Genomic DNA, 14228 nt, shown 5'->3' on the forward strand with positions numbered 1-14228 from the left:
GCAGAGAAACGGAGGCTCGAGCAGGGAAAGAGGCTGGCACCTGAGGACGTGGCTGTCTTTTTGAATCAGGAGGGAGTCGCAGGCTCCCGACTGCTCTGAACTCCAGATCCGGGAAGTCTCTGGGGACCCAGGACTCATATGGGGAGAAACTGGACTGTCTGGAAGCAGGCAGAACTCGGAACTTGAGGGCGGCTTTTCCTCAGAGGTGCTTGCAGCAATTACTGGGACACTGAGACTTGGGGCCCCTTACGGCAGGGCTGAGGATCAGCCATAGCTGTTTGCTCTGCCCTGTTGATTCCCTGAGACCCCGCTCCACCCAGGCTGTGGCAGAGGCTTTTGCATATGAATTCCCTGGCCCTTTGCAATCTGAAAATTACCTAACAAATTGCAGCTGGACCAGACAGACCCAGAACTTCCAAGTGAAGGCCCAAGGCCCCACAGCAACTTGCATTGCTTGCATTGCTTCACAGCTGGGCCTCATCTGGGCACATCCAAACACCAAAAAAGGAAAGGGAATCTGCAGATCTCTTCATAGCTCCTGCTGGGTAGCCTCAGGCAGAGGCTAAATTAGCACCTCCTTAGAGATCCAAGAGCCAGTGTACCCAGTGGTCAGAGAGGGACCATCAAGATTACAACTCCTCAGATCCATAAGGGACACACTCAGGGGGAAGACTCAGTGAGCACCAAAGCCCCACTGAAACAAGTCTTGCCCCAGAAGGGTGTCTTCAGCACAGAAGTTCTCCCACTGCAGACACAGCTGATTCTCACAGCCAATTGGCCTGGAGGTCAATTCCTCCCAGTGAAACCTACAACAATCAAGGCTTAACTACAGTAAGACTGTACACAAAGCCCACAAAGGGGTGCACCAAGAGTTTCCACCTCAGGTAATTGGGGAGGCTGATCCACTGGGCCCTATAGGACACCTAGTACACAAAGCCACTCTACCAACACAGGGAAGCATAAAAAATGCAGAGACAAAGAAACAGGTCACAAATGACAGAAATGGAGAAAAGCAAATGACCTGATATAGAGTTCAAAACCACGGTTATAAGGTTTTTTCCAGAATTTTTTGGAAACCACCAATAAATTTAGTGAGACCCTGGAGGATATGAAAAAAGACCAACTAGAAATTAAGCATACACTGACTGAAATAAAGGATAATATGCAGAGATCCAACAGCAGACAAGAGGATCCCAAGAATCAACTTAAAGATTTGAAATGCAAAGAAACAACAAATACCCAACCAGAAAAGCAAAAAGAAAAAAGAATCTGAAAATATGAAGATAGTGTAAGGAGCCTCCGGGACAACTTCAAGCATACCAACATCTGAATGATAGGGGTGCCAGAAGAAGAGAGAGGGCAAGACATTGAAAACCTATTTCAAGAAATAATGACAGAAAACTTCCCCTATCTGGTGAAAGAAATAGACTTACAAGTCCAGGAAGCACAGACAACCCCAAACAAAAGGAATCCAAAGAGGACCACACCAAGACACATCATAATTAAAATGCCAAGAGCAAAAGACAAACAGAGAGTTGTAAAAGCATCAAGAGAAAAAAAGTCAGTTACCTAAAAGGGAGTACCCATAGGACTGTCAGCTGATTTCTCAACAGAAACTATGCTGGCCAGGAGAGAGTGGCAAGAAATATTCAAAGTGATGAATAGCCAGAACCTACAGCCAAGATTACTTCATCCAGCAAAGCTATCATTCAGAATTGAAGGTCAGATAAAGAGCTTCACAGATAAGAAAAAGCTAAAGGAGTTCACCACCACCAAACCAGCATTATATGAAATGCTGAAAGGTATTCTTTAAGAAGAGGAAGAAGAAAAAGGTAAAGATAAAAATTATGAACAGCAAATACATATCTATCAACAAGTGAATCTAAAAATCAAGTGAATAAAAAATCTGATGAACAGAATGAACTGGTGAATATAAAAGAACCAGGGGCATGGAAAGGGAGTGGACTGACAATTCTTGGGGCAAAAGGGGTGTGGGAGTGCAGGAAAAGACTGGACAAAAATCATACACCTATGGATGAGGACAGTGGGAGGGGTAAGTGTAGAGGATGGGGTGGGAACTGGGTGGAGGAGAGCTATGGGGGGGGAAAAGAGGAACAACTGTAATAATCTGAACAATAAAGATTTAATTAAAATAAATAAATAAATAAATAAATAAATAAATAAATGGAAGAACTAAGGAAAAATAGTAAAACAATAAGAAAAGTTCTTTCAGAGAGTGAAAGTAAATCTAAATTAGACATATAGTTGGAACTGCGTAGAAAGTGCAGAGGGGGGAACTTGTGGATATTCAAAAACAAATGCCTCTTTCAGTTATCAGGACTTGAACCTAATTAAGAGCACTGATATTTTGAAGTAAAATAAAGATTGACTTGGGGAAGTAGTTATTTATAAAATGTAATTTTTCTCATGATTTTAGGATCATCTTTGTTTTATTTAAATAGAGGAAACTAACCATCATATAGTACTCTGGCAATTAATAAAACTTATTTGTTCTAAATTCAATAATATTAACAGAAGATATTAATAGCACTGATATTTACCACAAATCAGTACAATTACCACACAGTGACTTAGTAATGTACTTATATAATGGAAATTTCATCAGGAAAATTAGAAGGAAACAGAAGCTTTAGTATATAACTATCATCAAGTGTGTGACCACTAAGCAAAATGTGAAATGAAAATTCAATAATTTCCACACTATTTGTCTTATGAATATGCTTACCTCAAATCATAGCTGCCTAATCAATATATTAATCTAAACTTTTTCATTGGTTTATTATTCTAATAATATTATTTAAAAACTTTTAAATTCTTATTTTCCTTTTTTATTGTCTAAAGTTTTACATATGTCTCCTTTTTACTCAATTGACTCCTCTCCCCGCTGCCATTCCCACCCGGGGTAAGCCCCCATCACCCCAGTGTCTGTGTCCATTGGTTATGCTGATATGCATGCATACAAGTCCTTGGGTTGTTCTCTAATCCCCCCCTCCCCTACCATTTGTCTCTGGATCTTTTCTTGTTCAGTCATGCCCTATTAACAGCTCCAGTCTTTACAAAGACAGTAGCTTTAAGTCTGCACATTGTTACTATATACAGCAGGGGTGGGCAAAAGTAGGTTTACAATTGTTAGTAATGGAGTTTATTTTTACTATTATTATTGTACTATTGTACTAGAGGCCTGGTAAACAAAAATTTGTGCCGGGGGGGGGGGTGTCCCTCAGCCCTACTTGTGCCCTCTCACAGTCTGGGACCCCTCAGGAGATAACTGCCTGCTGGCTTAGGCCTGCTCCCAGGTGGCAGAGGGCAGGCCCAATCCCTAGGTGCAGCCCCTGGTCCGGCTCAGAGCAGGGCTGGTTGGGGAGTTGGGGCGCCGCCCCCTGTCATGCACAGAGCAGGGCGGATTGGGAGGTTGTGATGCCACCCTCAGTCACGCTCAGGGTAGGGCCGATTGGGGGGTTGGGGCACCGCCCCCTGTCATGCACAGAGCAGGGCAGATTGGGAGGTTGGGATGCCACCCCCAGTCACCTTCAGGGTAGGGCTGATTGGGGGGTTGGGGCGCCGCCCCCTGTCACACTCAAGGCAGGGTCGATGGGGAGGTTGCAGTGCCACCCCCTGTCACGCACAGAGCAGGACCGGTTAGGGGGTTGGGGCGCTGCCCCATGTCACGCACAGTTCAGGGCCAATCAGGGGGTTGGGGAGTTCCCCCCTGTCATGCACAGAGTAGGGCTGATAGGGGAGTTGGGGCACTGCCCCCTGTCACACACAGAGAAGGGAGGATCAGGAGGTTGGGGTGCCACCCACTGTCACCCACAGAGCAGGGCTGATCAGGGGATTGGAACACTCCCCCCTGTCACACACAGAGCAGGGCCCATGGGGGGGTTGGGGCGCCACACCCTGTCACACAGAGCAGGGCCGATCAGGGGGTTGGGGAGCTCCCCTATATCAGGCATACAGCAGGGGTGATCAGGGGGTTGGGGCGCCTTCCCCTGTCATGAACAGAGCAGGGCAGATAGGGAGGTTGTGGCCCAGCCCCCTGTCACACACAGAGCTGCAGGGTGATCAGGAGGTTTGGGTGCTGCCCCCTGTCATGCTGCTCCAGGGGCCAGGAGGCCTCACGGCTCCACTGATCCCAGTGCTGGGAGGCCTCCCAGCTCTACTGATCCCGGTGCTGGGAGGCATATTACCCTTTTACTATATAGGATAGAGGCCTGGTGCACAGGCGGGGGCTGGCTGGTTTGCCCTGAAGGGTGTCCTGGATCAGGGTGGGGGTCCCACTTGGGTGCCTGGCCAGCCTGGATGAGGGGATAATGGCTGTTTGCAGCTGGTCACACCCCCTTCAGCGTGGGGGTCCCCACTGGGGTGCCTGGCCAGTCTGGGTGAGGGGCTGAGGGCCGTTTTCAGGCTGGCAGGTGACTGAAGCTCCCAACCTCTCCTTTTTTCTTTTTTTCTTTTATTCTGGGATTTATTTACCTTCTATGGCTGTCACTAGAGCTGAGAGCCGGCTTTAGCTCTGAGGCCAGCTCCAGCTTGAGGCCTCGGCTACTGAAAGCAGGTATCTGGGGGTTTTTTAGCTTCTATAATTGCAACATTTTTTCTTAGAGAGCATCTTAGAGGACGGCAAGGCAGGCAGGGAACCTTGGCTTCCTCCATCACTGGAGCAAGCAAGCTTCCTGTTCACTTCAGCTTCCTGGCTGCTGGCCGCCATCTTGGTTGGCAGTTAATTTGCATTTTGCCCTGATTAGCCAATGGGCAGTGTGTCAGAGGTATGGTTAATTACCATGTTTATCTATTATTAGGTAGGATTAGTTTCCATTCCAATGACTGTAAACCTACTTTTGCCCCATCTCTATATATAATATTATAATTACAATTTCATACATGTACATATATGAAACAGCACTGTCAGGCTCAGAGATACTCTCTCAGATGCCAAGCATGCTACCCTAAGGATTTAGAGTGTCAGATCTTTGAGTCCTTCACCAACTCCTGTAGGTTTTAGTGCCAGGTTGGCTAACCTTCTCAGCTTAAAGCCTTAGATCCAGTGGTCTTATTCCAATGGCTAAGGTTCCAACAATCCCATCTCTTCCCTTTAATCCCCAGTCCTATGAGCAATAGCTATATCTTCTTGCTAATAACTCATGGTTCTCTCAGTGGTGTGGTTTCATTTATGGCAGAACTCAATTGGTACAGCCTTAGCCTAGTATAATGGAGAACACAGAAAGGAATCTGACACCAGAAGCTTTTAATTTTAATTTTAATTTATTTTTTACATCTCTGACCTGTAACATCTTCTGAACATAATTTACTCTTGGACAGAATTACTTCAAAATCTGGAAATACAGAAATACACCTGGCACTCCACTCCTTTGTACTTTTCTTAATAAAATTTTGTTGTTTCAAAAAAATACAATTCTCTGTAGGACATATAAATCTTCACAAGCATGTTTTCTCTGGTAGGAAAAGAAAATAAAAACTAGAAAATCCAAATTGATTTCAAAATATATTTCAAAAAAATCCAAATTATATTTCAAAAATCCACTATATTTTTAAGGACATCAAAGAGCTGAGTGTGCAATGTGTAAATGAACTAAAAATATGAAAAAGGGCCCAGACCAGCAGAGGCAGCAGCTGGAGCAGCCAGCCACAGCCTGTGCCCTCTCCTGTCTGCCCATGTCTATTGTTCTGACCCCTAGCATCCCACCCTTCCCCTTCCCTCCTTTCCCTTTTCCCCTCAGTCGCCTGGCACCTGCAGTTTTGAGCTTTCAATCTCCCACCTACAGTGACCACAGACTTGACCACTCAAAGTCCAGCTCCCCAGAATACTGCTCAACATGGACACCAGTGTGATTGAAAGTAGATTCAACATCACTCTCACCATCCATCTACTTATGCATGGAAAGGAAGTTGGCAGTATCATTGGAAAGAAAGGAGAATCAGTTAAGAAGATGTGCAAGGAGAATGGTGCACTTATCAACATCTCAGAAGGGAATTGTCCTGAGAGAATTATCACTTTGGCCAGCCATCTTCAAAACCTTTGCTATAATCATTGACAAACTGGAAGAGGACATCAGCAGCTCTATGACTAATAGCACAGCTTCCAGTAGACCCCCACCACCCTGAAGCTGGTGGTCCCTGATAGTCAGTGTGGCTCTCTCATTGGGAAAGGAGGTTGCAAGATCAAGAAAATACCCGAGAGTACAGGGGCTCAAATCCAGGTAGCAGGGGATATGCTCTCCAACTCAACTGAGCAGGCCATCACTACTGCTAGCAATCTTCAATCCATCATTGAGTGTGTGAAACAGATCTGCGTGATCATATTGGAGTCCCCTCTCATGCTCCAAAGGACATGACCATCCCATACTGGCCTAAGCCAACCAGTTCTCCAGTCATCTTTGCAGGCGGTCAAGCCAAGCTATAAACCCATAAATAGCCCTATCCCCTTGTGGACAGGGCTAAAGCTCAGCTTGGCCTTGCTCCTGACACCAGCAAGATTATTGTAGGGACCAGAGAGGAATCAACCTGTCTGTTCCCCTGGAAGTTAGGCCATAGAACTCATTCTGACTGTAGATCTTGAAACAACCCTGTAACTTACCTCCAAACCATCCTAGTCATGGTCTAGTAGCCCTGCCTTTCCAGAGACCTTCTAGGAATCATGCTTGTCCATGTTCTCAGAGGATGGGCTGCAGACCTCAGCTTAACTGTAAATCTGGAAGAAACCCTATAACCTGGATCTTGCTCCCCAGGGAACAACTGAGAGGCATGTCTGTCTATGCACCTGGAAAAAGAAATAATCCTTGAACTTTTCATATACAAGCTATTTAATATTAGCCAGTTAGTAGAACAAAAAAGAAAAAAAATGAAAGCATATAGGACCTTTGTAATAAAAGGTACATATTATGGGAGACTCAAAAGGAGAAGAGAGAGAGAAAGTAGAAGAAAGTTTATTTAGAGGAATAATGGCTGAAGCTTCCCAAACCTAGGGAGGGATATTAACATTCAGTTTCAAAGAGCTTGGAACAGCTAAAAACAAGATCATTCCAAAGATTACCCTGAGGCTCATTATAATCAAATTGTCAAAAATCAGAAACAAGGGGAGAATTTTGAAAGAAGCAAAAAATAAGGGATTCATCACATACAAGGGAAATCCCATGGTCATTTGCAGATTTCTCGGTAGAAATCTTGCAGGCCAGGAGGGAGTGGGATGATATGTTAAAAGTGCTGAATGAAAAAACTGCCAAAGAAGAATAATCTACCTGGGAAAAATTGCTCAGAAATGAAGGAGCGATAACAATAATCCAAAACAAACAAACAAACAAAAAAAGACAGTTTATCACTACAAGAACTGCCTTACAAATAATGGTAAAGTTGAAACAAAAGGATGCTAAGTAAAACAGAAAACATATGAAAGTATAGCATTCACCAGCAATGGTAAATATGTGGTGAAATTCAGAATAGGTTAATATTGTAATGGTGAACTATGAATCAGTTTTAACTATTATAAAAGTTAAAAATCCAAAGTATAAAAATAATTATAGCTACAATATTTATTTTATTTTTTTCTACCTGGAGAATATTTTGGCTATTCTCAAAGAGAAAAAAAAACAAAAAACAGCTAATTTTATGGGCAAAATACTACAGGGTGCATGCAAAATAATTGTGTCAAATAGAAACATCAAGGTTTACCTCATTCTCCAGAGATCTAAGAGAATTTTTACAAAGAGCTGATGACATTTTAAATTCAAACCTATCCAAGTTTCAAAACAGCTAAATCAACCTTGATCTAAAGTTCTATTATTATCTATAATGAAAAAAATACAAGCAACACTTGAAAAATTGCTATAAATGCTTGCTACATGAAATTGTTACAAAAGATTCAAGTTCTTGGCTTTATTTCTGCCATGACATATCCCACTTTGGTACGTTCTTACCTTGTCACACACTCTCAGAAAATTAGAGTATTGTTCATAGTTATATACTCAGGGGATAAGGTTTCATTTCTAAATGAGAAATACAGTCCTAGCCAGTTTGGCTCAGTGTATAGAGCGTCAGCCTGCACATCAAAGGGTGCCAGGTTTGTTTCTGGTCAAGGGCACCTAACTGGATTGCAGGCCCCTCCCAGGCCTGGCCCTGTGTCAGAGCACCGGCAGAGCCCTGCACAAGCACTGGTGCTCTGAGTTGTTCTGGGTGGCTGTGAGTCTATGTATTCTTCAAAATTCTCCTATCCAGCTACACCAAGGCAAGTTCCTGCTTGAACCCTGCCCACTGTACTAACTGTTGGGAACTTGGTCCAAGTTCCTCCTTTATCCTCTGCTCACTAGTAACAGGTGTGGGGTCTGAGCCCCTCTGCCTGGGGCTGGACCTCCTAGGACGCCGGGTCTTACACAGAGAAGCAATGAGAGGTTGTGGGTATAGAAGAATAAGTCTTTATTGCTGAAGCCAGTGACCTTATAGCCATCAGACAAGAACAATTCTCACAGCAAAGTCCATACAGGCAGGCAGCCAGACACCGGCTGGTGAACATATATCTTTCCCATAAAGCAGCATCAGTCTCTGTACCCACAGCTATTAACTGAGCAGCCTCATGCTGCCTCCTAGACTCACCGCCTCACATCATAGTGGTATCTGAGCTCTCTGGCTCCGCAGCTTCTCCTGTCTCTCCTGCCCAGCTGCCCAGACTTCTTCACAAAATCCATCCTAGCTGCAATCAATCCATATTCCAGCAGACTTCTCACTCCATCCTCTGCTGACTAGACTGGTCAGTAACCTACTTTTATACCATTTAGACAAAGAAGGCTTCTTGGCAATAGTCACATCAGCCATATTGCCTACTGAAGGGCACAGTATACCATGTGTCCTTGCACCCGCTTATGGTATCGTGGCCTGATTAGGATTCCCAGGCTCAGAGTCCTTGAACATTCCATTTAGGCTCATGCCCAGAGTGGCCTTTTGACCATTCTGGTGTATTGATAACATGGCCTCTGTGCTCCCACCGGCCTTGACCATCCGGGGACCTGTCATCATTCTGACACCCTGGTCGGGGCTCATGCAGGAGGCAATCAATCCATGTATTTCTCTCACATCGATGTTTCTCTCTGTTTTTCCCTCTCTCTCATGTATTCTCCCTAAAAATATCAGCAGATAAGGATAAAAAATAAAAAAGGGACAAAGATGAATAGTACTCTATATTATATGTAACTATGACAGTGAATGAATATATTGAAGGAGACACCAGAAAAAATGTCAAGTGCAGAAGAACTTGGCCTAAAATTACTATTTCAGATGTTCTTAATAATGAATAATGTTTTAAACTCCAGGACATCCTATGTAGTAAAAGCCTAATATGCTAAGTGTCCAACCATTCATTCGACCATTCAACTGTTCCACCAGTGACTATGATGCACACTGACCACCAGGGGGAAGACACTCTGACCAGTAGGTTAGCTTGCTGCTGGGGTCAGGGAGATTGGGCCTGGGTGAGACAGACCAGACACACCCTGGAGCTCTCCCATGGTCCATCCCCTGCCGGCCAAACTCCCGTGGCCCCTCCCCCATGAGCTGGCCCCCATTGGCCACGATCTGGACTGGGCAAGATGGCCCCCATTAACCTCAATCACCGGCCAGGCCAAGGGACCCCACCGGTGCACGAATTCATGCACTGGGCCTCTAGTAGACTAATAAAGTCACTGTTCCTCATAAGATTGTGCTTCTGATTATAAAACTGAACATCCAATCCTACTAGAGATTTGATGAGAGATACACACTAAAATATTTCCATAACTGGATGATTTTGAGAAGTAAACAGTTTCCTCCAAAAACTCTACAAATCAAAAAAAGATGAAGCCTGATATAGATTACTTGCTCTCAAGATCTTTGAGTAAAGATACATGATCTTGAAAATAAATATTCACTTGAGTTGGATTTAATGTATATTTTCTTCTCTACCTTATTTTCTTTTATTTCATTTCCATCATTTTTGGATCCCTTTCCATCTTTTCTTATTTTTTAATTTATTTATTTTTATTGTTGAGAGTATTACAGGTGTCCCCCACTTTTTCCCAGGGCCCCCCTCCACCCTGTTCCTGCCCCACCCCAGAACTTCACCACACTATTGTCTGTGTCCATGGGCTATGCATATATGCATATAAGTTCCCCAGTTCATCACTACCCACTTCATACCCCAGCCTTCACTCTGAAATTTGTCAGTCTGTGTGTCTGCATCTATTTTGTTCATCAGTTTATTTTGTTCATTAGATTCCACATATTTGTGAGATCATGTGATACTTGTCTTTCTCTGACTGGCAAATTTCCCAGTAAATGGTAAAAGTTCTTTCTTTTTTCAGCTGCATAGTATTCCATTGTGTGATATAACACAGGGTTTTTTATCCACTTGCCTGCTGATAGGCACTTGCGCTCTTTCTAAATCTTAGCTATGAACATCTGGTGCATATATCCCTTCTGATTGGTGTTTCTAATTCTTTAGGATATATTCCTAGAAGTGGGATCACTGGGTCAAATGTGAGTTCCAGATTTTTTTTTTTTTTTTGAGGAAACTTCATACTGTGTTTCACAGTGGCTGTACCAGTATCCGTTCTGACCAGCAGTGTGCTAGGTAGGGTTCCCTGGTCTCCACATCCATGCCAAAATTGTCCTCTGTTGATTTGTTGATGATAGTCATTCTGACAGGTTTGAAATGATACCTCATTGTTGTTTTAAGTGGAATCTCTTGAATTATTAGTGACTTTAAGCATTTTTTTATATGTCTCTTGGCCATCTGTAAGTCCACTTTGGATAAGTGTCCATTTAGGTCCCTTGTTAATTTTTAATTGGATTGTCTGTCTTCCTTTTGTTATGTTGTATGACTTCCATATATATTTTGGAATTAACCCCTTATCAGATGTATCATTGGCAATTATGTTCTGCCATGCAGTGGATTCCCTTTTCACTTTGATGATGGTTTCTTTGGCTGGGCAGAAGCATTTTATTTTGATGCAGTCCCATTTGTTTATGTTCTCCTTAATTTCCTTTGTTTTAGGAGATGTAACCAAAAACATCTTGCTAGCAGAGATGACTGAGATTTTGCTACTATGGTTTCTTCTAAGATTTTTATGGTTTCATGACTTACATTTAAGTCCTTTAGCCATTTTGAGTTTATTCTTTTGTTTGGTGTAAATAGGTGGTCTAGTTCCATTTTTTTATATGTACCTGTCCAATTTTCCCAACACCATTTATTGAAGAGACTGTCTTGACTCCATTGTATGCTCTTACCTCCTTTGTCAAATATTAATTGAGCATAATGGCTTGGGTAGATTTCTGGGTTCTCTGTTCTGTTCTCTTGATCTATATGCCTGTTCTTGGGTCAATACCAGGTTTTTTTAAGTATAGTGGCTTTGTAGTATAACTTGATATCTGGTATTGTGATTCTTCCAACTTTGTTCTTCTTTCTCAAGATTGCTGAGCCTATTCGAGGTCTTTTTGGTTTCCATGTAAATTTTTGAAGAGTTTATTCTAGGTCTGTGTGTTGGTATTATAAAACAGAATGCATTGGATATATAGATTGCTTTGAGTAGTATGGACATTTTAATGTTTACACTACCAACCCATGAACATGGTATATTCTTTCACTTGTTTATATTTTCCTCTATCTCTATTTTCAACATCCTGTAGTTTTCAGAATACAGGTCTTTTACGTCCTTGCTTAAATTTATTCCAAAGTATCTTAAATTTTTGTTGCAATGGTAAATGGCATTGTTTTTTTTTTTTTTTAGTTTCTCTTTCTGAGAGTTCATTATCGGTGCATAAACATTCCATGAATTTCTGAGTGTTAATTTTGTATATTGTGATGTTGCTGAATTCATTTATTAAATCTAGTAGTTTTTGATGGAGTCTTTTGTCGGGGTCCAGCCCCAGCGGTCCAGGGGTTCCCAAAGGTGTGGACAGAGTCGGTAAAGAATGAGGGACATGGAGACAGCATTCAGATGATCAGCATAGTCAGGTTCTCTCTGTATTCTCCTGTTACATCTGTATTTATACCATTTGATCCTATAAGCATGCCTCTATAGTCACATCATGATATGTTTTGGGTCCTCCCTTGACCTTCTACAGTTCCTTGTTTCATGTCCATACTTTCTTATCTGACCTTGGCCAAAAATCCCATCTTCATCTAGCTCTGTTGATTTTAATCCTATCCATTCTATTCCAAAGGTTAGGGCTAGTTTGTTATCTCCATTTCAAGGTCACTACTCTACTGTTCTGTTAAGCTACAAGGAAGTAACTGAAGGAGATTATCCTAAGTAATGATTATGTAGCTTAAGCGTGATTGTTCATAGTTAAGATAATTAACTACCCGCCTGGCACTTAGTTAAGGGGTTTTACTGATTTATTCCTTTCCTTAGTCCTGTTAATACCTAACTCCAGGAAAAAATCCCTACCTGGGGAAACAACATTTCTCTGGGAGGTGGCCCTGGCTAGAACACATAGCACTAAGAAGGGGAGCAAACATATTAAGAACAATATGCCAGGTCCCTTAAAATATATGCTGTGCAGATGTTTCTTCCCTGCAGCGACTGTGTCAAGCAACAAGGATGGATCGGCCTCCAGCAGTCTTTAGGGATTTCTATGTAAAATATCATGTCATCTGTGAAAAATGACAGTTTTACTTCCTCCTTTCCAATTTGGATACCTTTTATTTCTTCTTCTTGTCTGATCACTATAGCTAAGTCATCCAGTACTATGTGGAACAAGAGTGGTGAAAGTGGACATCTCTGTCTTGTTCCTGTTCTTAGGAGAAATGGTTTTAGTTTCTGGCCATTGAGTATGATGTTGTCTGTAGGTTTGTAATGTACATGGCTTTTATAATGTTGAGGTATGATCCCTCTATTCCTACTTTGTTAAGAGTTTTTATCGAAAATGACTGTTGGGTTTTGTTGAATGCTATTTCTGGATCTACTGATATGATCATTTAATTTTTGTCTTGCAGTCAGTTTATGTGTTGTATCACAATTATTGATTTGCAAATATTGTCCCAGCCTTACGTTCTCAGAATACATCCCACAAGGCCAGTGGTTCTTAACCTTCCTAATGCCATGACCCTTTAATACAATTCCTCATGTTGTGGTGACCCCCAATTTCATTGTTAAAAATTGAACAAAATTAAAGCATAGTGATTAATCACAAAAACAATATGTAATTATATATGTGTTTTCCATGGTCTTAGGCAACCCCTGTGAAAGGGTCGTTCGACCACCAATGCGGACAGGACCCACAGGTTGAGAGCCGCTGCACTAGGTCATGATGTATGGTCTTTTTAATGTATTGCTGGATCTGATTTGCTAACATTTTGTTAAAAATTTTAGCATCTATGTTCATCAGGATGTTGTCCTGTAATTCTCTTTCTTTGGAGTGTCTTTATCTGTTTTTGGAATTAGGGTAATGCTAGCCTCATAGAAAGAGCTTGGAAGTGTTCCTTCCTCTTGAATTTTTTGGAATAGTTTGAGAAGGATGGATGTTATTTCTTCATTGAATGTTTGGTAAACTTGAGTACCTCAGAGCATGTTCTAATTTGGGAATAAGCTCATTGCAGACAAAAGACATACTTAGTTAAGATTAGGTAATACTGGAATTGGGGAGGGGGTACTAATTCAATATAAAAAGTGGAAAATTTAGGCAAGGGAAAACAATCATGTGCAAACTGAATCATGCTGCACAGGGCCAGGAACAACTGGGAGTCAAAAGAGAAGCCCAGAATAAATCCTTCCTTAGTATCTTCAGAGATTATGACATTTTGGACACTGATTTTGGAATTCTATCCTCTAGAATATTCAGGCAATCTATCTCTATGAAGCCACTCATCTTGTGATACTTTATTATAGTAGCCCTGGGAAAACACAAGGGAGAATTTAACACAGCCGCAGTTTTCAGTAGATTCTTTAGAAACTAGTTGTGATTAAAGCCAGAGAAAAAGTGAAAAATTCCATGACAGAATACATGAACATTTGTAATGGACTTACTAAACTGGAGGGAACATAGAAAGACACTGACAGGTATCCAGCAGGCAAACATTACCAACCACCCTGTCCCAGAGGTAGGATACTGAATATGGGTCTGCACATGTTGGCGATTTTAAACTGCCAGCTAGTCAATTTACCTATTAAATGTATTCCCACTCTACTTTTTACTCACCTCTCTCCTAAATATGCTTTTCATAC

General features: G+C 42.1%; 1 pseudogene; it reads left to right on the forward strand.

Annotated features, from left to right (window-relative positions):
- Positions 1-5825: 5825 nt before the first annotated feature.
- Positions 5826-6442, forward strand: LOC118658501 (annotated as a pseudogene).
- The last annotated feature ends 7786 nt before the right edge of the window (positions 6443-14228 follow it).

This window comes from Myotis myotis, unplaced genomic scaffold (genome assembly GCF_014108235.1).
Source record: "Myotis myotis isolate mMyoMyo1 unplaced genomic scaffold, mMyoMyo1.p scaffold_m19_p_6, whole genome shotgun sequence".
Lineage (NCBI taxonomy): Eukaryota > Metazoa > Chordata > Mammalia > Chiroptera > Vespertilionidae > Myotis > Myotis myotis.